We start from the raw sequence: 25,783 nt of genomic DNA on the forward strand, positions 1-25,783 counted from the left end.
GTTCCCGGAAGTGCAGAAGGTTTTAGTTTAGACAGGCATCAAGATCGGTGCAGGCTTGGAGGGCCGAATGGCCGGTTCCTGTGCTGTACTGTTCTTTGTTCTTTGCTCTTTGTTCCAATACAGCCCTGTTTCACGCCACTCAGGATAGGAAAGGGGTCTGATGAGGCACCGCTATGCTGAACTGTGCCTTTCATGTTGTCATGGAATGAGGTGATGATACTGAGTAGCTTTGGTGGACATCCGATCTTTGCTAGTAATCTGAAGAGACCACGTCTGCTGACAAGGTCAAAGGCTTTGGTGAGATCTCTGTAAACAATGTAGAAGGACATCTGAAATAAAAACAAGTGCTGGAAATACTCAGCAGGTCTGGCAGTATCTGTGGAGAGAGAAGCAGAGTTAACGTTTCAGGTCAGTGATCCTTCTTCAGAACTGGCAAATATTATTAATGTAAAAGGTTATAAGCCAGTAAAGTGGGGGTGGGACAATAGATAACAAAGGAGAAGGTGTAGATAGGACAAGGTCACAGGATAGCTGACCAGAAGGTCATGGAGCAAAGATATGTTAATGGTGTGTTGAAAGACAAAGCATTAGTACAGAAAGGGTGTTAACAGACTGAAAATTGAACAGCAGCAAGTACAAACATGAAAAAAACAGTGGGTAAGCAAACCAAACAAACTAAAATAAAATAAACACAACAGAAAAGAAAATAGCATAAAGAAAAAATGACTAGAAATAAAAGTAAAATGGGGGCCCGTCATGCTCTGAAATTATTGAGCTCAATGTTCAGTCCGGCAGGCTGTAGTGTGCCTTATCGGTAAATGAGATGCTGTTCCTCGAGCTTGCGTTGATGTTCACTGAAACACTGCAGCATTCCCAGGATAGAGATGTGAGCAGGAGAGCAGGGGGGAGTGTTGAAATGGCAAGCAACCGGAAGCTCAGGGTCCTGCTTGCGGACTGAGCGGAGATGTTCCGCAAAGCGGTCACCCAGTCTGCGCTTGGTCTCCCCAATGTAGAGGAGACCACACTGTGAGCAGCGAATACAGTATACTACATTGAAAGAAGTACAAGTAAATCGCTGCTTCACCTGAAAGGAGTGTTTGGGGCCTGGGATAGTGAGGAGAGAGGAGGTAAATGGGCAGGTATTACACTTCCTGCGATTGCAGGGGAAGGTGCAGTGGGAAGGGGATGTGGTGGTGGGGGTAATGGAGGAGTGGACCAGGGTGTCACGGAGGGAATGATCCCTTCGGAATGCTAACAGAGGAAGGGAGGGGAGATGTGTTTGGTAGTGGCATCACGCTGGAGGTGGCGGAAATGCCGGAGGATAATCCTTTTGGATATGGAGGCTGATGGGGTGGGAAGTGAGGACAAGGGGAACCCTGTCACGGTTCTGGGAGGGAGGGGAAGGGGTGATGGTAGAGGTGCGGGAAATGGGCCGGACACGGTTGAGGGCCCTGTCAACCACAGTGGGGGGGAAATCCTCGGTTGAGGATAAAGGAATACATATCAGAAGCGCTGTCATGGAAGATAGCATTATCAGAGCAGATGCGTCGGAGACGGAGAAACTGGGAGAATGGAATGGAGTCCTTAAAGGACGCAGGGTGTGAAGAAGTGTAGTCGAGGTAGCTGTGGAAGTTGGTGGGTTTATAATGGATATTAGTAGACAGCCTATCACCAGAGATGGAGACAGAGAAGTCGAGGAAGGGAAGGGAAGTGTCAGAGATGGATCATGTAAAGGTGAGAGAAGGGTGGAAATTAGAAGCAAAGTTGAAAAAGTTTTCCAGTTCGGTCAGGAGCAGGAAACGGCACCGATACAGTCGTCAATGTACCGGAAAAAGAGTTAGGGAAGAGGGGGCCTGAGTAGGACTGGAAAAAGACAGGCATAACTCGGACCCATGCAGGTACCCATAGCAACACCTTTTACTTGAAGGAAGTGAGTGGAGTTGAAGGAGAAGTTGTTCAATGTGAGAACAAGTTCAGCCAGGCGGAGGAGGGTGGTGGTGGATGGGGACTGGTTGGGCCTCTGTTCAAGGAAGAAGCGGAGAGCCCTCAAACCATCCTGGTGGTTTCAGTTTGTTCATTTTGCTTACCCACTGTTTTTTTCATGTTTGTACTTGCGGCTGTTCAATTTTCAGTCTGTTAACACCCTTTCTGCACGAATGCTTTGTCTTTCAACACACTATTAACATATCTTTGCTCCATGGCCTTCCGGTCAGCTATCCTGTGACCTTGTCCCATCTACACCTTCTCCTTTGTTATCTCTTGCCCCACCCCCGCTTTACTTGCTTATAACCTTTTACATTTCTAATATTTGCCAGTTCTGAAGAAGGGTCACTGACCTGAAACGTTAACTCTGCTTCTCTCTCCACAGATGCTGCCAGATCTGCTGAGTATTTCCAGCACTTCTTGCTTTTATTTCAGATTTCCAGCATCTGCAGTATTTTGCTTTTAATTTAGTAGAGGGGCATCTGTTATTTGCGGCATTTCTCCTGCAGCTGGCAAAGGGAGAACAGCATGTCAATGGTGGATCACTCTGCTCAAAAGCCACACTGTGCCTCAGGGTAGACACACTCAGCCAGCTTCTGGAGTCTGGTGAAAACTACTCGAGCGAAGACTTTCCCCACTATGCTGAGCAAGGAGATTCCACAGTAATTGTTGCAGTCACTGCGGTCACCCTTGTTCTTATAGAGGGTGATGATCTTGGCATCACACATGTCCTGTGGTACTGCTCCCACGTCCCAGCACAGGCAAAGCAGTTCATGGAATGCTGAGAGTATAGCAGGCTTGGCACTCTTGATTATTTCAGGGGTAATGCTGTCCTTCCCAGGGACTTTTCCACTGGCTAGAGAATCAATGGCATCACTGAGTTCCAATTTTGTTAGCTGTACGTCCAGCTCATCCATCACTGGTGTGCTGACTTGGGTTGCATGAGAGTGCTAAAGTGGAAGTTTTGTGACTGAGGGTAATTAAGGGTTAATTTTATCTTAAGTCCAGTCTATTATTTAGAAGATTAACTGAACAGTTGCTGTTTGGGTTGGAGAAGGTGAGTTAGACCAGCTTTAAACAGAGTTCACTCTGGCTCTGCTTGCAGCTACACCTTTGTATTCGAGAATTGGCTTAAACCAGTTTTCAGGGGTTAGAGTTAGTCTGTATAAAAGTGGGCCTTCTTACAGTGCTGACCTTGTTTGCACTGGAATACTGACTTGGGTAGTATCAGAGTGCTAAAGTGGAACTTTTATGACTGAGGAAGTTCGGTGAGGAGGGAGCGAGGAGCTCCTTTCATTTCCCAGCTGTCCTCAGTGAGGGGAGCCGAGAGTTTCCAAAGAGCACAGTTGACTGGTGAGTAAGTCCTGGTGGGTATTTTTCAAACTGGATTGAATTGTAAGTCATTGTTTTAACAAGACTTAGTTGATTTTTTAAAAATTATAATAGTCTTCTAAAGTTTTAAATTTAAAAGGGTTTAGTTATGGCAGGAGAGCTTGAAGCCGTGGTTTGCTCCTCTTGCTGCATGTGGGAATTCGGGAACATTTCCAGTCCCCGGGACCAGCATGTGTGCAGGAAGTGTGTCCAGCTGCAGCTCCTGGAAGCTCGGGTTTCAGAGCTGGAACGGCGGCTGGAAACACTGTGGAGCATCCGCGAGTCTGAGAGCATTGTGGATAGCACGTATAGAGAGGTGGTCAGAAGGGAGCTGAAGCGACTTGAGGAAGGAAGGGAATGGGTGACCACCAGGCAGTCCAAGAGAATCAGGCAGGTAGTTCAGGAGTCCCCTGTGGTCCCGCTTGCAAATCGGTATTCCATTTTGGAGGCTGATGAGGCTGGTTCCTCCAGGGAGTGCGGACAGAGCCAAGCTTCTGGCACCACAAACAGCCTGTCTGCACAGGAAGGGGGAAAGATGAAGAGCAATAGTAATAGGGGATTCTATAGTCAAGGGAACAGATAGGCACTACTGTGGCCATCAACGTGACTCCAGGATAGTGTGTTGCCTCCCTGGTGCCAGGGTCTGGGATGTCACTGAACGGCTGCAGGGCATCCTGAAGGGGGAGGGTGATAAGGCAGAGGTCATGGTACATGTTGGTACCAATGACATAGGTAGAAAGTGGGATGAGGTCTTGCATCAAGAATTCAGGGAGTTAGGCAGTAGACTAAAAAGCAGGACCTCTCGGGTTGTAATCTCTGGATTACTCCCAGTGCCACGTGCTAGTGAGTATAGAAATAGGAGAATAGCACAGATGAATGCGTGGCTTAAGAGTTGGTGCAGGAGGAAGGGTTTTAGATTCCTGGACCACTGGGACCATTTCTGAGGAAGGTGGGACCCGTACAAGTGGGACGGTCTACATCTGAACCAGAGGGGGACTAACATCCTTGCTGGTGGGTTTGCTGGTGCTGTTGGGAGGAGTTTAAACTAATTTGGCAGGGGGAGGGGATGCAGACTCCTCGCAGAATAGGGACACAGCTAAACACAGGAAAGCAAACAAGTCAGAGGGAATACAACGGAAGTAAGTTTCAAGGGAGTAAGACCAGGATGGATGGCCTCTACTTTAACGTCAGGAGTATTACAGGTAAAACGGATGAGTTAAGGGCAAGGATTGACATGTGGAATTGTGATATAGTAGCCATCACGGAGACATGGTTGAGGGAGGGGCAGGATTGGCAGCTCAATATCCCGGGATATAGAATCTTCAGGCGAGACAGAGGAGGGGGTAAAAGAGGAGGGGGCATTGCAATATTAGTTAAGGAATCAGTTACTGCAGTAAGGAGAGATGATTTCTTGGAGGGGGCATCAAATGAAGCTTCATGGGTAGAGTTTAGGAATAAAAAAGGGACAGCCACATTGCTAGGTGTTTATTATAGACCCCCAGATAGTCAGTGGGAAATTGAGGAGCAAATATGTGTGCAATTTGCAGAGGTGTGTAAAAATAATAGGGTAATTATATTAGATGATTTCAACTTTCCCAACATTAAATGGGATAGTCATCGTTTTAAGGGCTTAGATGGAGTTCTTACAGGAGAACTTTTTAGCTCAATATGTAGAGGATCCAACAAGGGAGGGTGCAGTGCTGGACCTAATTCTGGGGAATGAAGACGGACAGGTGGTTGATGTGTTGGTGGGGGAGAATTTTGGTGATAGCGACCACAATATGGTACAATTTAAGCTTGTTATGGAGAAAGAAATAGACAAGTTGCAAAAAAAGGTTTTGGATTGGTGGAGAGCGAATTTTAGTAAAATAAGGCAAGATCTGGCCAAGGTAGACTGGAAAGAGTTACTTGTCTGGAAATCTACAGAAGAGCAGTGGGGGGCATTCAAAAAGGAAATGGGGAGGGTATCAGCCCAACATGTTCCCTCTCGGGTAATAGGTAGGAGCAACAAGCCCAGAGACCCATGGATGACCAAAAACATTCAGGGTACGATGAGAAGGAAAAGAGAGTCTTTTAGCAAATACAAGGAGATCAAATCAATGGAAGCATTAGTGGAGTACAGAAAGTGTAGGATGGAGCTTAAGAAAGCATTTAGGAGAACGAAGAGGGGATATGAGAAAGCTCTGGCTGGTAAAAGTAGGGAAAATCCCAAGATATTCTATAAGTATATCAATGGGAAGAGGATAACCAGGGAAAGAGTAGGACCAGGGACCAAGGGGGAAATTTGTGGGTGGAGCCAGAGGACATTGGTAGGGTGTTGAACGAATACTTCACATCTGTCTTCACCCAAGAGAATGAGGGAGTGACAAGGTATTGGAGGTTTTGGCAGGCTTAAAAGTGGACAAATCTTCAGGTCTGGATGATTTGTGTCCCAGGATGCTGTGGGAGGTGAGGGTGGAGATTGCAGGGGCTCTGACCCTAATTTTTAATTCCCCTTTGGCCACGGGGGAGGTTCCAGAGGACTGGAGAACAGCTAATGTGATCCCACCACTTAAGAAAGATTGTAGAGATAAGCCAGGGAACTACAGACCAGTGAGTCTCATGTCAGTTTTAGGGAAACTATTGGAGAAAATTCTGAAGGAGAGAATCTATCTCCACTTGGAGAGGCAAAATTTGATTGGGAATAGTCAGCATGGCTTTGTCAGAGGCAGGTCATGCCTAACAAATTTGATTGAATTTTTTGAGCATGTGACCGGGTGTGTAGATGAGGGTAGTGCAGTTGATGTAGTTTACATGGATTTCAGCAAAGCCTTTGACAAGGTGCTACATGGGAGACTTATCAAGAAAGCAAATGCACATGGAATACAAGGTAACTTGATAAGGTGGATTCAAAATTGGCTTAGCTGTAGGAGACAGAGAGTGATGACAGACGGCTGTTTTAGTGACTGGAAGCCAGTGTCCAGTGGTGTACCACAGGGATCTGTGCTGGGTCCCCTATTATTTGTCATTTATATAAATGACATAGATGACTATGTGGGGGGTAGGATCAGTAAGTTCGCGGATGACACAAAGATTGGCCGAGTGGTTGACAGTGAAGTGGAGTGTCTTAGGTTACAGGAAGATATAGACGGGATGGTCAAATGGGCAGAAAAGTGACAGGTGGAATTTAACCCTGAAAAGTGTGAGGTGATACACTTTGGAAGGAGTAATGTGACACGGAAGTATTCAATGAATGGCCTGACACTGGGAAGTTCCGAGGAACAAAGGGACCTTGACGTGTTTGTCCATAGATCTCTGAAGGCAGAAGGGCAGGTTAATAGGGTGGTGAAAAAGGCCTATGGGACACTTGCCTTTCTCAATCGAGGCATAGATTACAAAAGCAGGGAGGTCATGTTGGAGTTGTATAGAACTTTGGTAAGGCCACAGCTGGAGTACTGTGTGCAATTCTGGTCGCCACATTATAGGAAGGATGTGATTGCATTGGAAGGGGTGCGGAGGCGATTCACCAGGATGTTGCCTGGGATGGAACATTTAAGCTATAAAGAGAGGTTGGATAGGCTTGGGTCGTTTTCACTGGAGCAGAGAAGACTGAGGGGTGACCTGATCGAGGTGTACAAGATTATGAGGGGCATGGACAGGGTGGATAGGGAGCAGCTGTTCCCCTTAGTTGAAGGGTCAGTTACGAGGGGTCACAAGTTGAAGCTGAGGGGCAGGAGGTTTAAGGGGGATTTGAGGAAGAACTTTTTTACCCAGAGGGTGGTGACAGTCTGGAATGTCCTGCCTGGGAGGGTGGTAGAGGCTTCACATCCTTTAAAAAGTACCTGGATGAGCACTTGGCACATCATAACATTCAAGGCTATGGGCCAAGTTCTGGCAAATGGGATCAGGTAGACAGGTCACGTGTTTTAATGCAGCGATGCAGACTCGATGGGCCGAAGAGCCTCTTCTGCACTGTATTATTCTGTGATTCTGACTGGGCTGCTTTGAGGGTGTACTCAGTGACAACATTTTCCCTGGAGTAGAGTTCTAGGTAGTGCTTCACCCAGCGGTCCATTTGCTTGCGTTGGTCAGTGATTGTGTCCCCTGTTCTTGATGGTTGGCCCAAAAGCTCTCTTAATGCTGTCATACATTCCTCTGATATTTCCGGTGCCTGACACCAGCTGAATATGGCTGCATAGGTGTTGCCAGTAGTCGTTTGTGCAGCGCCTGGCTGTTCTTTGTGCAGCGCGTCTGGCTACTTTAAGTGTTACGGATGTTAACTGGTTGGGGGCTTTCTTGTAGTTCAACAGTGCAATGTGCTTAGCGGCTATGACAGGTTCCAGCTCTTCAAAGTGAGATTGAAACCAGTCTGCATTCCGCTTCACACGTTTGCCATAGGTGGTCATTGCTGAGTCATAGATGGCGTCTCTGATGTGAGCCCACTTGGTCTCTGCATCCCCTGTGGCTTTTTCAAGTGAATTTAGAAACTTATGTAGCAGCCGTGGGTAAGAAATTCTGCTCGTGTTGATGTGCGGGCGGCCCTTCTGCTTGGAGTGATGCAGCTTCTTTGGTTTGAGTCTAACTTTGCTGCACACCAGGGAGTGGTCGGTGTCGCAGTCCGCACTGTGGAAGCTGTGTGTGATTTGAACTCTGTTTAAAGAGGCTCGCCTTGTGACGATGAGGTCCAACTCGTGCCAACGACGTGATCTTGGGTGCTGCCAAGAAACCTGGTGACAGGGTTTAGTGTGAAAGAATTTAGTATGAGTTGGTGATGCAGAGGTTATGATAGGTACACAACTCTAGCAGTCTCTGTCCATTCTCATTCATCCTTCCAATGCCATAGCACCCAAGGCAGGAGGGTCATGAGTCATGGTCGGCCCCAACCCGGTGTTAAAGTCACCCAGCAGGAACAAATGTTCGGTATTAGGGATGCTACTAATGATAGTATGGAGTTCCTCGTAGAACTGGTCTTTAACTTCAGGTGGGGAGCAGAGTGTTGGAGCATAGATGCTGAGTAGGTGTACTGGACTGGAGGCGGTGAACAGTCGGATGGACGGTATGCGTTCCGAGCCATTTGAAGATGGCTCTATCATGCTGAGCAAAGAGTTTCTTATAGCGAAGCCCACTCCATGCTGTCTTGGTTCTTCAGGATCCCTACCCTGCCAGAATAAAGTGTAGTCTTGCTCTCTTAGAGATCTGCTCACAGGGAGGCGTGTCTCCTGAAGTGCTGCAATGTCCACCTTGAGTCTACTGAGCTCGTTGTTAATGATGGCGGTCTTCCGAGAATCGTTGATTTGTGTAAGGTCTTTCGGCAGGCCAGGACACATAGTTCTGACGTTCCAACTTGCAAAACGAAGGGCTGGTACCTTCTTTCCTTTTTTTGTCGTGCTGTTTGTTGTGGTGTTACAGTCCACTTGTCGGGCAATGACCCTGAGCTCCAAGCACCCATTGAAGCAGGTGGACTGTGGCGGGACAGAACCTTACTGACCGGGGGCTGCCCGGTTTGAGGCAGGCGGTAGCTGTCCAGTGAGATGCGATGACCTCTCCCACCGACAAAGGCAACCTGTGGCGCCCAATCTCTATGCCAGTTCAGCTGGACTTATAACCCGTAACTGCTGCCTTCTGTGTTTTGGTCACTGTGAGGCGACTATGGAGTGACCTCACCATGGCGCATGCCTGGGCGGATGTATGGAGGTTGTGAGTTGCCCAAGCATCGAAACCCCCCTCTTGGCCTTTCTGGTGGGGTCCAAAGGAGTGCAGAGCATGGCGTTTGGCACCAGTATGGCTGCAGGAACTGCCGGAAACATGCCAAAGGGGACACATGACCGCCTTCGGGGTTCCGCTCCAGATTTTCTGTTAGGGTTTACTCCCTTAGCCTTGGTCTTTCCCGAGACGCCCATAAGACAGTGGGGTTGTTAGCTCCTATCCCTGAGCAGGGGCCCTAACAAGCAAACTCAGCGATTTCATGGGGGGAGTGGGTGCAAGGGGGTGGGGAAAGGAGGTGCGCTGGGCGAGGGGGTGCATGGGTGAGGAGCTGGGAAGGGACGTGAGAGGGGAAGATGGTGCGGGAGGGTGAAGGTGGTGTGGTGGGGTGAAGTAGTGCAGGGGGTAAAGGGGTGTGTGGGGGGAAGGTGGTGCGGGGGGGTGAAGTAGTGCAGGGGGTAAAGGGGTGTGTGGGGGGAAGGTGGTGCAGGGGGGGGTGAAGGGTGTGTGGGGGGAAGGTGGTGCAGGGGGGTGAAGTGGTGCGGGGGGTGTGAAAGGGTGCGGGGTGGGTGAAGGGGTGCAGGGGGTGAAGGGATGCGGGGGGTGAAGGGGGCGTGAAGGGGTGCAGGGGGTGAAGGGGGCGTGAAGGGGTGAAGGGTGGGTGAAGGGGTGCAGGGGGTGAAGGGGTGCGGGGTGGGTGAAGTGGTGCAGGGGGTGAAGGGGGCGTGAAGGGGTGAAGGGTGGGTGAAGTGGTGCAGGGGGTGAAGGGGTGCGGGGTGGGGGAAGGTGGTACGAGGACAGCCTCCTCGATGTCGGTGTCCTCCAGGTCCTCCAGGTCCTCCAGGCACTCCAGGTCCTCCAGGTCCTCCAGGTCCTCCAGGCCCTCCAGGTCCTCCAGGTCCTCCAGGCCCTCCAGGTCCTCCAGGCCCTCCAGGCACACCAGGCCCTCCAGGCACTCCAGGTCCTCCATGTCCTCCATGTCCTCCATGTCCTCCAGGCCCTCCAGGCACTCCAGGTCCTCCATGTCCTCCATGTCCTCCATGTCCTCCATGTCCTCCAAATCCTCCATGCCCTCCAGGCCCTCCAGGCTGATACTGCGCACGTTGTCGCCTTCCAGATGTTTAGGGTCTAGGAAACACGCTCCGGCCGGTATCGGGATCCTGGCCACAATCTGCTACCTGGCGAGGAAAGCCAATCCCTTTCCGCCCTGCGGAGCCATCAATTTAATGTTGAGTCTTAGTGAAAAACCCATTTTCCTCCACATCGCTGGTGGTGTTGCTAGTCACCGACTCCACACCTGAGATAGTGAAAGTGTTTTTCTGCGACATCATTAATCTGATATATATGTCTCGTACACTACATGTAAAAACACATAAAATTGGATAATATCAATAATTTTAGTTATACAGGGTTAGAGATGATAATTCTGGGTACTGCCTGTGTGGAGTTTGCAAGTTCTCCCTGTGTCTGCGTGGGTTTCCTCCGGGTGCTCCGGTTTCCTCCCACATGCTAAAGACTTGCAGTTTGGTTGGTTAATTGGCCATTATAAATTGCCCCTAGTATAGGTAGGTGGTAGGGAAATATAGGGACAGGTGGGGATGTGGTAGGGATATGGGATTAGTGTCGGATTAGTATAAATGGGTGGTTGATGGTCGGCACAGACTCGATGGGCCGAAGGGCCTGTTTCAGTGCTGTATCTCTAAACTAAACTAATAATAGGGTATGTGAAATTTATGAGTGCAGTAGTTTTGGTGGTTTGAGAACTCTTCTAGATCTTATTCTGGTATAACCACTGGGGATGTGGAATTCACCCTTGGCTGTTTTTGGTTTGCAGACATGTTGTCAATGTGTTGGTTGTCGTTCTGTCATTCTGTTACACCCTCATTGTCAGAATGTGTTCTTTCGAGTCTGCTGTGCTCAATTGGAATATTGCACACTTTGTTTAAGTGGCCTCAGTTCTTCCTCAACGCTGCTTCACAAGATGTTGCAACCTTGTAAGACCTAGACTCGTTGCATACTTTGGATACCTCTGTGGGTAACTATGTTCTCATTGTAGGGTGTTTGACCCTGACCTTTTGTCCTACATGTAGCTGAGGTAGTTCCGTCCCTGTATGTCGGCCATGCATCATCCTCATTCGCCCCTGTTTTTTGAGCAGTGTCTCCTGCATCTCGGAGAATTTGGACAGATGATGGTTTGGCACAGTGGCGCAGTGGTTAGCACCGCAGCCTCACAGCTCCAGCGACCCGGGTTCAATTCTGGGTGCTGCCTGTGTGGAGTTTGCAAGTTCTCCCTGTGTCTGCGTGGGTTTCCTCCGGGTGCTCCGGTTTCCTCCCACATGCCAAAGACTTGCAGTTTGGTAGGTAAATTGGCCATTAGAAATTGCCCCTAGTATAGGTAGGTGGTAGGGAAATATAGGGACAGGTGGGGATGTGGTAGGAATATGGAATTAGCGTGGGATTAGTATAAATGGGTGGTTGATGGTCGGCACAGACTCGGTGGGCTGAAGGGCCTGTTTCAGTGCTGTATCTCTAAACTAAAACTAAACTTGTCTGCCAAGCATGATCTCTACTGGTGACGGTAAACCCATATCCATAGGTGTAGCTCTGAGGTGGAGCACAGCAACACGAAAATCAGTTCTGAAGAAGGGTCACTGACCTGAAATGTTAACTCTGCTTCTCTCTCCACAGATGCTGCCAGACCTGCTGAGTATTTACAGCATTTCTTGTTTTTAGTTTCAGATTTCCAGCATCTGCAGTATTTTATTTTAATTTTAACATGAACATGTTTTGTTGTCCTACACTTCAGGATAAGTGATTTGACTGTGTGAACCATTCACTCGGCAAGACCATTAGATCTAGGGTAATATGTTGAGGATGTCACGTGGTTTATACCTCACTTGGTGCACATATCCCTCAAAGATCTACCCATTGTCCAAAATAATTTCTTTAGATGCATTGAATTGACTGAATATGGCACTCAATGTGTCTGTAACAACTGCGATTGAAGTGTCTTTTACATGTCTGACAATTTGGAGAAATAATCGGTGACTAAGATAAAGTCAGCTCTGTTCATGGTCAATAGATCAGTGGCAGTTTTGGACCAGGGGACTGATGGAATCTCGTGAGGGTGTAGAAGTTCTTTGCATTGTTGTGACTGGTGTCTCACACATCCTAACTAACTTTTCAATGTCACCGTTGATCCAGTCTATACCCATATGGCCTTGATGAAATTGTGACAAGATGTCCTGTCGGAGAGCTTTGGGCGCAATCACTTGTTTCCCCTTGAGGGTGACGCCTTTCCAGATACCAAGTTCATCTCTATAAGGCCAAAAGCATCTGAAGGTTTCTGGCACCTTTTTCACAGTGTCAGGCCATCCTTCTATGATGACTGTCCACAGTGCCTTCAGTTGTGGGTCATTGGCTGTTTCTGATTGTAATTGGTCACATTTGTGTTGATCTAAATGCAGTAAATTGATTTTGAGCACATCTTCCACCTCGATCTCCATGCTGTCTACTTGTATATCCAGTGGGATTTCTTCATTCTTGTTCGGGTTTGGCAATCTGCTCAGCGTATCCATTTTAATACCCGGTTTGTAGCAGACGTCAAAGTCGTACCCTGTATTTTCATTCAGAACCGCTGTAGTCGAGGTGGTGCGCTTGTCAATGGTTTGCGCCAGATCATCTCCAGTGGTTTGTAGTCGGTTTCCACATTGAACTACTTACTGAACAGGTAATCCCAAACACCAGAGCAAGTGTTTCACACTCTATGTGGACTGCACTGAGGATAAACTTTTGGATCTGAATGTAATTGGTCTGCCATCCTGTAGGATGCATGCTCCTAACCCTTTCTGTGAGGTGTTGACTTCCAGGATTGTTTTCTTCCTTGGATTATAATACTGCAGGGTACAGATTTCAGCTGACAATGTTTGTTTGAGAGAGTCAAACACATACTGATTGTCCTCCTGCCATACAAATAGTGCATCTTTATTTAAGAGCTCTCTCTCAGATGATGCTTTGTCAGAAACATTTGGAATGGTGCCAAGTAAATGAAAAATCCAAGGCATCTCTGTAGATCTTTGTATGCGGAGTAGGCATATGCCTTAGATCTTCGACTTTGCCTGGGTCAGGACAGATTCTGCAACCCGAATAGATGAAGCCAAAGAAATTGATCTGACTTACATTCACCTGGCATTTCTTGCTATTAAAAACAAGCCCTTCGCAATGAACTACTGCCATCAGTGAATGAAGATTTCGATCCTGCTCTTTGGTTTTACCCATTATCGCAATATCATCGGCAATGCATATACATCCAGGCATGTTTTCTATAAATCTCTCTATATGCTGCAGAAACAGATTTTGACTGACAGATAATGGATTTTAGCAAGGCTGCAAGGCTTTTGACAAAGTCCCACATGGCAGATTGGTTAAAAAAAAAATAAAAGCCCATGGGATCCAGGGAAATGTAGCAAGGTGGATACAAAATTAGCTCAGTGGCAGGAAACAAAGGGTAATTGTTGACTGTTTTAGCGACTGGAGGGCTGTTTGCAGTGATGTTCTGGAGGGCTCAGTACTGCGTCCCTGCTTTTTGTGGTATATATTAACGATTTGGACGTAAATGTAGGGGGCATGATCAAGAAGTTTACAGACGACACAAAGATTGGCCGTGTGGTAGATAGCGAGGAGGATAGCTGTAGGCTGCAGGAAGATATTGATGGTCTGGTCAGATGGGCAGAAAAGTGGCAAATGGAATTTAACTTGGAGACGTGTGAGGTGATTCAATTGGGAAGATCAAGCAAGGAAAAGGAATACACGATTAATGGGAAAATACTGAGAAGTGTAGAGGAAGTGAGGGACCTTGGAGTGAATGTCTACAGATCCCTGAAGGTAGAAGGACAGGTCGATAAGGTGGTTAAGAAGGCATATGGAATCCTTTTCTTGATTAGCTGAGGTATAGAATATAAGAGCAGGGAGGTTATGCTGGAACCAGATAACTTATTGGTTAGGCCACAGCTGGAGTACTGGATGCAGTTCTGGTCACCACATTACAGAAAGGATGTAATTGTACTAGAGAGGGTACAGAGGAGATTTACGAGGATGTTGCCAGGACTGGAAAAATGCAGCTATGAGGAAAGATTGGATAGGCTGGGGTTGTTCTCCTTGGAACAGAGAAGGCTGAGGGGAGATCTGATTGAAATGTACAAAATTTTGAGGGGCCTGGATCGAGTGGAGGTAAAGGGTCTATTCACCTTAGAGAGGTCAGTGACAAGGGGGCATAGATTTAAAGTGATTGGTAGAAAAATTAGAGGGGAGATGAGGAAAACTATTTTTACCCAGAGGGTGGTGATGGTCTGGAACTCACTGTCTGAAAGGGTAGTTGAGGCAGAAACCCTCAACTCATTCAAAAGGAGTCTGGATATGCATCTCAAGTGCCGTAATCTGCAGGGCTACGGACCAAATGCTGGAAGGTGGGATTAGAATAGGTGGATTGTTTTTCGGCAGGCACTGACATGATGGGCCAAAAGGCCTCTTTCTGTGCCTTAAACTTTCTATGATAAGCTGAAGGGTAGTCTCTGAAAGCAGTATCTTTCAAATGGTGTTTTGAATGTGGTGACTTCCTGAGATTCCTTAGCTAGGTGTACCGACCAGTATCCATGTTTAGCATCCAACTTGCAGAAGAATCTGGCTCCTGCGAACTCGGAATTCAATTCCTCTCGAGTTGGAATCTTGTGGGAATCTCTTTAGCGAGAGGTTTACATGCCTCTGATCTAGACATACCCTGATTGCTTCATCCTTCTTCATTACGCATGTAACTGAGCTAACAGTCTGTGTTATGAAACAAAAACAAGAAATGCTGGATTCACTCAGCAGGTCTGGCAGCATCTGTGGAAAGAGAAGCAGAGTTAACGTTTCGGGTCAGTGACCCTTCTTCGGAACTGACAAATATTAGAAAAGTCACAGATTATAAACAAGTGAGGTGGGGGTTGGGCAAGAGATAACAAAGGAGAAGGTGCAGATTGGACCAGGCCACATAGCTGACCAAAAGGTCACGGAGCAAAGGCAAACAATATGTTAATGGTGTTTTGAAAGACAAAGCATTAGTACAGATTAGGTGTGAATATACTGAATATAGAACATCAGCAAGTGCAAACCTGAAGAAAAACAACCTGAAAAAAAACAGTGGGTAAGCAAACTGAACAAACTAAGATGAAATGAAATAAATGCAAAAAATGTAAAAAGGAGTGGACCAGGGTGTCGCGGAGGGAACGATCCCTTCGGAATGCTGACAGGGGAAGGGAGGGGAAGATGCGACTGGTAGTGGCATCACGCTGGAGGTGGCGAAAATGGCGGAGGATGATCCTTTGGATATGGAGGCTGGTGGGATGAAAAGTGAGGACAAGGGGAACCCTGTCACGGTTCTGGGAGGGAGGGGAAGGGGTGAGGGTAGAGGTGCGGGGAATGGGTCGGACACGGTTGAGGGCCCTGTCAACCACAGTGGGGGGAAATCCTCGGTTGAGGAAAAAGGACACCCTGGTCCACTCCTCCATTACCCCCACCACCTCGTCCCCGTCCCAGGGCACCTTCCCTTGCAATCGCAGGAGGTGTAACACCTGCCCATTTACCTCCTCTCTCCTCACTATCCCAGGCCCCAAACACTCCTTTCAGGTGAAGCAGCGATTTACTTGTACTTCTTTCAATGTAGTATACTGTATTCGCTGCTCACAGTGTGGTCTCCTCTACATTGGGGAGACCAAGCGCAGACTGGGTGACCGCTTTGCGGAACATCTCCGCTCAGTCCGCAAGCAGGACCCTGAGCTTCCGGTTGCTTGCCATTTCAACACTCCCCCCTGCTCTCATGCTCACATCTCTGTCCTGGGATTGCTGCAGTGTTCCAGTGAACATCAACGCAAGCTCGAGGAACAGCATCTCATCTACCGATTAGGCACACTACAGCCTGCCGGACTGAACATTGAGTTCAATAATTTCAGAGCATGACAGCCCCCCACTTTACTTTCATTTTTAGTCATTTTTAGTTATTTTTTCTTCCTTTTTTTTGCATTCCTTTTTACATTTTTTGCATTTATTTCATTTCATCTTAGTTTGTTCAGTTTGCTTACCCACTGTTTTTTTTCAGGTTGTTTTTCTTCAGGTTTGCACTTGCTGATGTTCTATATTCAGTATATTCACACCTAATCTGCACTAATGCTTTGTCTTTCAAAACACCATTAACATATTGTTTGCCTTTGCTCCGTGACCTTTTGGTCAGCTATGTGGCCTGGTCCAATCTGCACCTTCTCCTTTGTTATCTCTTGCCCAACCCCCACCTCACTTGTTTATAATCTGTGACTTTTCTAATATTTGTCAGTTCCGAAGAAGGGTCACTGACCCGAAACGTTAACTCTGCTTCTCTTTCCACAGATGCTGCCAGACCTGCTGAGTGAATCCAGCATTTCTTGTTTTTGTTTCAGATTTCCAGCATCCGCAGTATTTTGCTTTTATTATAGTCTGTGTTATGATGTACACGACAGATAATGTGTTCCATGTCATCCAACTCATGCTTAAGCATTTCTTGTCTGTGCACGCTGCAGTTTCTGGGAGGGTCAATTGACGGAATTGCATCCTTTCTGAGGTGCAGTGCAGCATCACCTTTGAAATCTCCTATCGTGTTGAACCTGTCTGGATACATTTGCTGTAAGTCCTGGACTGGCCCAATGCGGGTACCCTTGGTCTTTTCTGCTGAAATTGGTACCATGGTGTTGAGGTCCTTACACGCTGGTAGTCCTACCACTGCTGGTCTGCTCGTGTCTACCAGGTAAAATATTTGTGGTTTCCATCCTGACCTGCCAGGGCTGCATTGCATTATTAGTGTGCCATTGTAAGGGATGGGTGACCCATTGTATGCAGTTAAATTTGCAGTTGTTGGTCGTATCATTAATTTCCAACAACCCGGTACATATCCTTCAGGATTCGGACTGGTAGGATATTTGGACTAGCTCCCGTGTCAACTTTAGTGTGTGTTTGCCAACTTTCTTTGGGCACATGATATGCATAGCAGAAAAAGCTTCCAGTTGTTTGACTTCATCAACACAATGTGTCAGGGTCACAATATGAAACACCTGCTCATCTTCTGGCTGAGAATCTCTCCACTCTGAGTCTTGTCTCAGGCCTATTTCGCTGTGGACTTTGTGTATTGGCTTGCATTTACACAGCTCTCTGGCGCTCTCTTTGCTGCTGTTGTCCTGTTGCTGCACCTGTCTTCTGTTTGTTTGTGTCCTATTGTGACTTCTGGCTGCATCTTTGGAGCCAGGTTTCTTGCACAGGTGGGCCTGGTGCACGGCACATCTTTCACAGGTCTTGAAATGCAGGGTAACTTCATACACACAGCTTGCTTGCTTTTTGTGACCTGGTTACCGTGCTGATACTGTTAGCTGCACCTAGTGCTTGAAGATGCTGTTGTCCAGCAACAAATGGCTTTGTATTTCCTGCCATCTTCTAGCAGCACATCAATGCTGTGACCTTTCATTTTCCCCAAGACGCATTTTTGAAATGCTTCAGTAGGTGTTGAGACAATCACCAGCTCCATTATTCGCTCCGACAGCTCAATTTCTGAAATATTGCATTTGTTGCCCTTACTATTGCATCTGCTGATGAACTGATTTATTAATTCTTGTGCCGTTGCCTGTAGAACATCAATTCCAGGTGATGAATTCTAGAACTCACTCTTAGCCAAAGCTGATCTTCTAGCACTTTCCATATCTTCGCAGGATCTTTCTGGTCTTCTTCAGATAAGCTAGAGGTGTTGACTCTGTGTAACCTCTCATTTCCAACTGCTATCAATATTTTCATATTCTGATTCTCTGGTTCTGCAACCACTTGGTCTATGAGGCATAACTGCATTCTTTGTTTAAAAGGTTGAACTCAGATAGGAGATCAATGGCTTTCCAGTTTGTGCTGGGAAATTTGATATCCATCTTTCTGCTATTCTTTTGCTTTCTTTCTACATTTAACTTTGTTCAGCGCTTTGTGTGCCTTCAGCACTATACTTATTATGACTTTTCTATTTGTGGCTTAAAAATTGTTTTAAAACTTGTTCTATTAGCTCTGCACTGTTCTGCCTTTAAGAAATTTGTTTTTTTCAGGCGAGCTGCTTTGATGGAGTGTAACAGGTGCTTGACTATTCTGTCTCTTTCTCTTTCAGCACTTTACTTGTATGTTTACACAGCTGTTTAATAGGCAGTTCAAGAGTTTTCTCCTTTGCTTTTTTTTTGCTAGAGTTTATTTATCTTCACACTTGATTGGTTTAATAATTTTCAGGCTGACTGCTTTAATGGATTCAGGATTTTCCCACGCTTTTTGTTCACAACTGGACTTTTTGTTAGTTTGCGTGCTTTTCAGCATTTTCTCCTTTTTTTTCTCACTCACACAGAGCCTTTAGAAAATAAATTTTTTAAAACTCTTCAAAGGCTTTTTTTTGTTTCTTTTTTAACAGGGATTTCTCGATCGTCGGCACAATGACTCACCCAATCGCTTACTTTTCAGCAATGCTTCCATTCTATGGAACCTTTCTCAGCATTCTAAGCTTTCTTTCACCCTTTTCAGGTATTTGTTTTAAAGTTTCTTCACTTGTTGCTTCTCTTCTATTTTCTGTACTGCTTTTAATTTTTGTTTGCTGTTTAACCCACGGTCTTCAAGCTTATACCTTGTCTATTCACCACCGCTGTGGTGCAGAGGAGATTTACTAGGATGTTGCCTGGTATGGAGGGAAGGTCTTACGAGGAAAGGCTGAGGGACTTGAGGTTGTTTTCGTTGGAGAGAAGGAGGAGGAGAGGTGACTTAATAGAGACATATAAGATAATCAGAGGGTTGGATAGGGTGGATAGTGAGAGTCTTTTTCCTCGGATGGTGATGGCAAACACGAGGGGACATAGCTTTAAATTGAGGGGTGATAGATATAGGACAGATGTCAGAGGTAGTTTCTTTACTCAGAGAGCAGTAGGGGCGTGGAACGCCCTGCCTGCAACAGTAGTAGACTCGCCAACTTTCAGGGCATTTAAGTGGTCATTGGATAGACATATGGATGTAAATGGAATAGTGTAGGTCAGATGGTTTCACAGGTCGGCGCAACATCGAGGGCCGAAGGGCCTGTACTGCGCTGTAATGTTCTAATTCTAATATCATGAGTTTCTTGGTGTTATCTGAAGCAACACAATGAGGTATGTGGATTCCAGTTCCTCGAAGATCTCTGAAGGTTTATCACAGCTAAACTAGTACATACAATACAAAGCAAACTATATACAGAACCTTTGTCCAGGGTGTTGCTATATATAGTGACTACAATTGCTAGTCACATGACTACATCCTGGTATTTAGGTCATTAGCATACTGAGTTCTTAAAAGGACTTAATTCTTAAATAATAATATTACAAGGTAATGTATCAGGGCAGAACATTACATGATAAAATAATAGTGTGTTGATAATATACTGACTGTGCTGATGTAGTGAGTGTGTTTTTGGTATGGTGAGTGTGTTGCCGATGCAGTTAATTTTTTCTTTAACTTTGTCACTATTTGATTTCCATTTCATTAATGCTCAGTCTCTTTTATTTCCCCTGTGTGTTCCAGGATGTCTTGTGATTAAATACAGTCTTCTGCCCTTTATACACGGGAATGGATTATATACTCACTCAGGTCTTTTCTGGAGCTTCGACATCTTCACATTTCTGAAGAGCTCCATTATTTCCACTGCACTGCGATGCTTGTCTTTGACTTCTTGAAGTGGATGACAGGAATTAGGAACAGAAATATAGGAGCCTTTATACCAATTGTTCACCCAATGTTCATTATCTTTCTTTTATCCTGGAAAATAAAGATAGAATTATTGCAGTCAGTTGTTTTATGGTGTCTTTAATTATGATGTGTCTCTGCTTTCTGTCTAACAGTTTCTCACTCGATCCTTGAGATTGAAATATTGGGATTGTTTGAGCATGCTTACCTTAATGGAGGAACCAGGAATTAAAGAGGGATCTTGTGTGATAGAGTCATTTACGCACAAAAGGAGGCCATTCGACCCATCAGGTCCATGCCAGCTCTGCATGGAGCTATCCACTTTGTCCCACTCCACTGCTCGATCCCTGTATCCCTGTTTCCTCGAAGTGGCCATCCAATTTCCTTGTGAAGTCATTAATTGTCTCCGCTTCCACCATCCTCTTAGGCAGCGAGTTCCAGCTCATTGCCACCTACTGCATTAAAAGGTTTTTCTTCTCATTCCCTGTGACTCGCCCATCTCTTTCCCAAACTCTTCCATCTGTGTCACCATTCCTTGTGCCATGAGTTAATGGCAACAGTTTTCCTTATCTAAACCTGTCATAATCTTGTACACTGCTATTAAATCTCCCCTCAACCTTCTTTATTCTAAAGAGAACGACACCAGTTTTTCCAACCTATGCATGTAATTAAAATCTCCCATCATTGGAACCATTCTGGTAAATCTCCTCTGCACTATCTCAAGGACCCTCACATCCTTCCTAAAATGTGGTGACTGGAACGGGACACTGCCTAACCAGAGTTTTATAAAGGATCAACATAACTTCCCTGCTTTTGTACTCAATGTCTCTATTTATGAAGCCCAAGATCCCATATGCTTTACTAACCTTCTTTCTTTTGGGCCTCCTTATCTCGAGAGACAATGGATACGCGCCTGGAGGTGGTCAGTGGTTTGTGAAGCAGCGCCTGGAGTGGCTATAAAGGCCAATTCTGGAGTGACAGGCTCTTCCACAGGTGCTGCAGAGAAATTTGTTTGTTGGGGCTGTTGCACAGTTGGCTCTCCCCTTGCGCCTCTGTCTTTTTTCCTGCCAACTACTAAGTCTCTTCGACTCGCCACAATTTAGCCCTGTCTTTATGGCTGCCCGCCAGCTCTGGCGAATGCTGGCAACTGACTCCCACGACTTGTGATCAATGTCACACGATTTCATGTCGCGTTTGCAGACGTCTTTATAACGGAGACATGGACGGCCGGTGGGTCTGATACCAGTGGCGAGCTCGCTGTACAATGTGTCTTTGGGGATCCTGCCATCTTCCATGCGGCTCACATGGCCAAGCCATCTCAAGCGCCGCTGACTCAGTAGTGTGTATAAGCTGGGGATGTTGGCCGCTTCAAGGACTTCTGTGTTGGAGATATAGTCCTGCCACCTGATGCCAAGTATTCTCCGAAGGCAGCGAAGATGGAATGAATTGAGACGTCGCTCTTGGCTGGCATACGTTGTCCAGGCCTCGCTGCCGTAGAGCAAGGTACTGAGGACACAGGCCTGATACACTCGGACTTTTGTGTTCCGTGTCAGTGCGCCATTTTCCCACACTCTCTTGGCCAGTCTGAACATACTAACCACTCTCTCAATATATTCCGTCACCTTCAAAGATCGATACACATGCACCCCCAGATCCCTCTGTTCCTGAACACTCTTCGAACTGTGCCATTAAGTATATGTTGCCTCTTCCTATTCCTTCTGCCAAAATGCTTCACCTCACACTTGTCAGCATTAAGTTCCATCTGCCACCTCTCTGCCCATTCTGCGAGCCTATCCAGGTCATGTTGCAGGTGGTTCATATCGTCCTCTCTGTTTACCACATATCCAAGTTTGGGGACATTGGCAAATTTTGAGATTCTACTCTGTATTCCAAGATCCAATTCATTTATATATAGCAAAAAAAAAACAGTACTCCCAGCACTGACCCTTGGGGGACATCACTGTCTGCCATTCTCCAGTCTGAAAACCATTTACTACGACTCTAATATAAAAGCAAAATACTGCAGATGCTGGAAATCGGAAATAAAAACAGAAAGGTCACCGACTTGAAACATTAACTCTGCTTCTATCTCCGCAGATGCTGCCTGACCTGCTGGGTATTTTCAGCTTTCTGTTTTTATTTACTGCTACTCGCTGTTTTCTGTCCTGAAGCTAATTTTTTTATCCCATTGGACACTGACCCTCCTATTCCATGAGCCTGAATTTTGTTTTATGGGAGCAGGGTACTGAATTAAACGATCAGCCATGATCTTTTTTGAATGGCAGAGCAGGCCCGAAGGGCCGACTGGCCTACTCCTGCTCCTATTTGCTACGTTTCTAATTTTAAACAGCCTTTTATGTGGTACCTTATCAAACACCTTCCTAAAATCCATGTAAACAACATCCAGCACATTTCCTTCATCAACCTTCTCTATTAGCTCATCAAAAATTCAATTAAATTAGTCAAGCATGATCTGCTTTTAAAATCCATGCTGGCTATCCTTAATTAACTCAAACTTCTCCAAGTCTCTGGTTTCTTCCCTATTATTGTTTCTAAAACTTTACCCACCACTGATGTTAAACTAACTGGTCTGTAGTTGCTAGGAATGTCCTTGCACCCTTTCTTGAATAAGGGTGTCATGTTTGCCACTCTCCAATCCTCTGGAACCTCCTTTATCCAGGGAAGATTAAATGTTATGGCAAGTCATTCCACTATCTCCATCCTCACTTCCTTTAACAACCTGGGGTGAAAACCATCTGGACCAGGTGAATTATCTACCCCAAGCATATCCAGCCTTCCCCGTACCTTCACCCTTTCAATTTTTGCCCTCTCCATTGCCTCCTCTTGCTGCTTCTACTGATATTTTGTGAGATTCCCAGTCCTTAGTTAACACTGATACAAAGTACTCATTAAGTATTCTAGCCTTGCTGTGTGACTCTAAGCATATATTACCCTTTTTGCCCCTAATAGGCCCCACTCCTCCCCGTACTACCCGTTTAATATTACATGCTGGTAGATTTTTGGGTTCCCAATTATGTTGAATGCCATTCTATTTTCATATTTTTTCTTTGCCAGTCTTATTTTCCTCTTCACCTCCCCTCTCAACTTATTGAATTTGGCCTGGTCTTTACTTGAAGTATTCACCTTACATACATCATACACCTTTTTTGTTTCATTATCATCTCAATTTCCCTTGTCATCCAAGGGGCCCTGTTATTGGTTTCCCTACATTTCACCCTTGTTGGAATGTTCCTAGCCTGCAACTGAAACATCTCTTCCTTAAAGATAACCCATTATTCTGATACAGCTCTTCCTGTCTGTCTTTGGTTCCATTCTCCCCTGGATAGATCCCTTCTCATCGCATTGAAATTAGCCTCCTTCCAATCTAGACAGTCTACCTTATTTTCTTCCTTGCTTTTCTACATGACTAGTTGAAACCTTATGATATGATGATCACTCAAGTGCTTCCCCACAGACACTTGGTCCACTTGGTCCACCTCATTCCCCAGCACCAGATCCAGCAATGCCTCCTTTCTAGTTGGGCTGACAACATACTGAATCCATTTTTAAAAATTCCTTCTTCTCCTTACCCTTTACTCTAACATTATCCCAATCAATATTTGGGGAATTAAAGTTCCCCAATATCACCACACTAGAGTTCTTCCACATTTCTGTGATATCCCAGAAGATTGATCGATTCATTGACCTAACTATCAAATCTATCTATCTATCCAATCGATCGATATAATCTATCTATCTATCTATCTATTCAATCTATCTTACCTATCCCCCAGCAGCGTCATCATCACCTTTTACTTTGCAACTGAAAGCAAATGGATTCTGACCATGTCGCTTCAAGGATATTGCCTCTTTCCAACACGACAATATCTTCTCCAACTCGTACTGCAACCCCACATCACGCTTTTCCTTTTAGACCTTTTTTGAACAGACTGGGAGGCTCCATTATTCCAGCTTTGAGGCAGTCAGGGAGGTTCCTTTATTCCAGCTGTGAGACAGACTGGGAGGTTCCTTTATTCCAGCTCTGAGACAGACTGGGAGGTTCCTTTATTCCAGCTGTGAGACAGACTGGGAGGTTCCTTTATTCCAGCTCTGAGACAGACTGGGAGGTTCCTTTATTCCAGCTGTGAGACAGACTGGGAGGTTCCTTTATTCCAGCTGTGAGACAGACTGGGAGGTTCCTTCAATCCAGCTCTGAGACAGGCTGGGAGGTTCCTTTATTCCAGCTGTGAGACAGACTGGGAGGTTCCTTTATTCCAGCTCTGTGACGGAATGGGATGTTCCTTTATTCCAGCTGTGAGACAGACTGGGAGGTTCCTTTAATCCAGCAGTGAGACAGACTGAGAGGTTCCTTTATTCCAGCAGTGAGACAGACTGGGAGGTTCCTTTATTCCAGCTCTGAGACAGACTGGGAGGTTCCTTTATTCCAGCTGTGCGACAGACTGGGAGGTTCCTTTATTCCAGCTGTGAGACAGACTGGGAGGTTCCTTTATTCCAGCTGTGAGTCAGACTGGGAGGTTCCTTTATTCCAGCTGTGAGTCAGACTGGGAGGTTCCTTTATTCAAGCTGTGAGATAGACTGGGAGGTTCCTTTATTCCAGCTCTGTGACGGAATGGGAGGTTCCTTTATTCCAGCTGTGAGACAGACAGGGAGGTTCCTTTATTCCAGCTCTGAGATAGACTGGGATGTTCCTTTATTCCAGCTGTGAGACAGACAGGGAGGTTCCTTTATCCCTGCTCAGAGATAGAATGGGAGGTTCCTTTATTCCAGCTCTGAGACAGACTGGGAGGTTCCTTTATTCCAGCTCTCAGACAGAATGGGAGGTTCCTTTATTCCAGCTGTGAGACAGACTGGGAGGTTCCTTTATTCCAGCTGTGAGACAGACTGGGAGGTTCCTTTATTCCAGCTGTGGGACGGACTGGGAGGTTCCTTTATTCCAGCTGTGAGACAGACTGGGAGGTTCCTTTATTCCAGCTGTGAGACAGACTGGGAGGTTCCTTTATTCCAGCTCTGAGACAGACTGGGAGGTTCCTTTATTCCAGCTGTGAGACAGACTGGGAGGTTCCTTGATTCCAGCTCTGAGACGGACTGGGAGGTTCCTTGATTCCAGCTGTGGGAGAGACTGGGAGGTTCCTTTATTCCAGCTGTGAGACAGACTGGGAGGTTCCTTTATTCCAGCTCTGAGACAGACTGGGAGGTTCCTTTATTCCAGCTGTGCGACAGACTGGGAGGTTCCTTTATTCCAGCTGTGAGACAGACTGGGAGGTTCCTTTATTCCAGCTGTGGGACAGACTGGGAGGTTCCTTTATTCCAGCTGTGAGTCAGACTGGGAGGTTCCTTTATTCAAGCTGTGAGATAGACTGGGAGGTTCCTTTATTCCAGCTCTGTGACGGAATGGGAGGTTCCTTTATTCCAGCTGTCAGACAGACTGGGAGGTTCCTTTATTCCAGCTGTGAGACAGACTGGGAGGTTCCTTTATTCCAGCTGAGGGACAGACTGGGAGGTTCCTTTCGTCCAGCTCTGAGGCAGACTGGGAGGTTCCTTTATTCCAGCTCTGAGATAGACTGGGATGTTCCTTTATTCCAGCTGTGAGACAGACAGGGAGGTTCCTTTATTCCAGCTGTGAGACAGACTGGGAGGTTCCTTTATTCCAGCTCTCAGACAGAATGGGAGGTTCCTTTATTCCAGCTGTGAGACAGACTGGGAGGTTCCTTTATTCCAGCTGTGAGACAGACTGGGAGGTTCCTTTATTCCAGCTGTGGGACGGACTGGGAGGTTCCTTTATTCCAGCTGTGAGACAGACTGGGAGGTTCCTTTATTCCAGCTGTGAGACAGACTGGGAGGTTTCTTTATTCCAGCTCTGAGACAGACTGGGAGGTTCCTTTATTCCAGCTGTGAGACAGACTGGGAGGTTCCTTGATTCCAGCTCTGAGACGGACTGGGAGGT

General features: G+C 46.3%; 1 protein-coding gene across 1 annotated transcript in view; it reads left to right on the plus strand.

The window, feature by feature from the left end:
- The window catches only part of LOC137345904 (carcinoembryonic antigen-related cell adhesion molecule 21-like), a 276,795-nt gene extending 257,055 nt beyond the window's left edge, over positions 1-19,740 (plus strand). The window contains exon 9 of the mRNA XM_068009146.1: positions 19,657-19,740. The gene's annotated coding sequence lies outside the window, so the exon portion shown is untranslated. The remainder of the gene's footprint in view (positions 1-19,656) is intronic.
- Positions 19,741-25,783: the final 6,043 nt, after the last annotated feature.

Source organism: Heterodontus francisci, chromosome 29, assembly GCF_036365525.1.
Source record: "Heterodontus francisci isolate sHetFra1 chromosome 29, sHetFra1.hap1, whole genome shotgun sequence".
Taxonomy (NCBI): Eukaryota; Metazoa; Chordata; class Chondrichthyes; order Heterodontiformes; family Heterodontidae; genus Heterodontus; species Heterodontus francisci.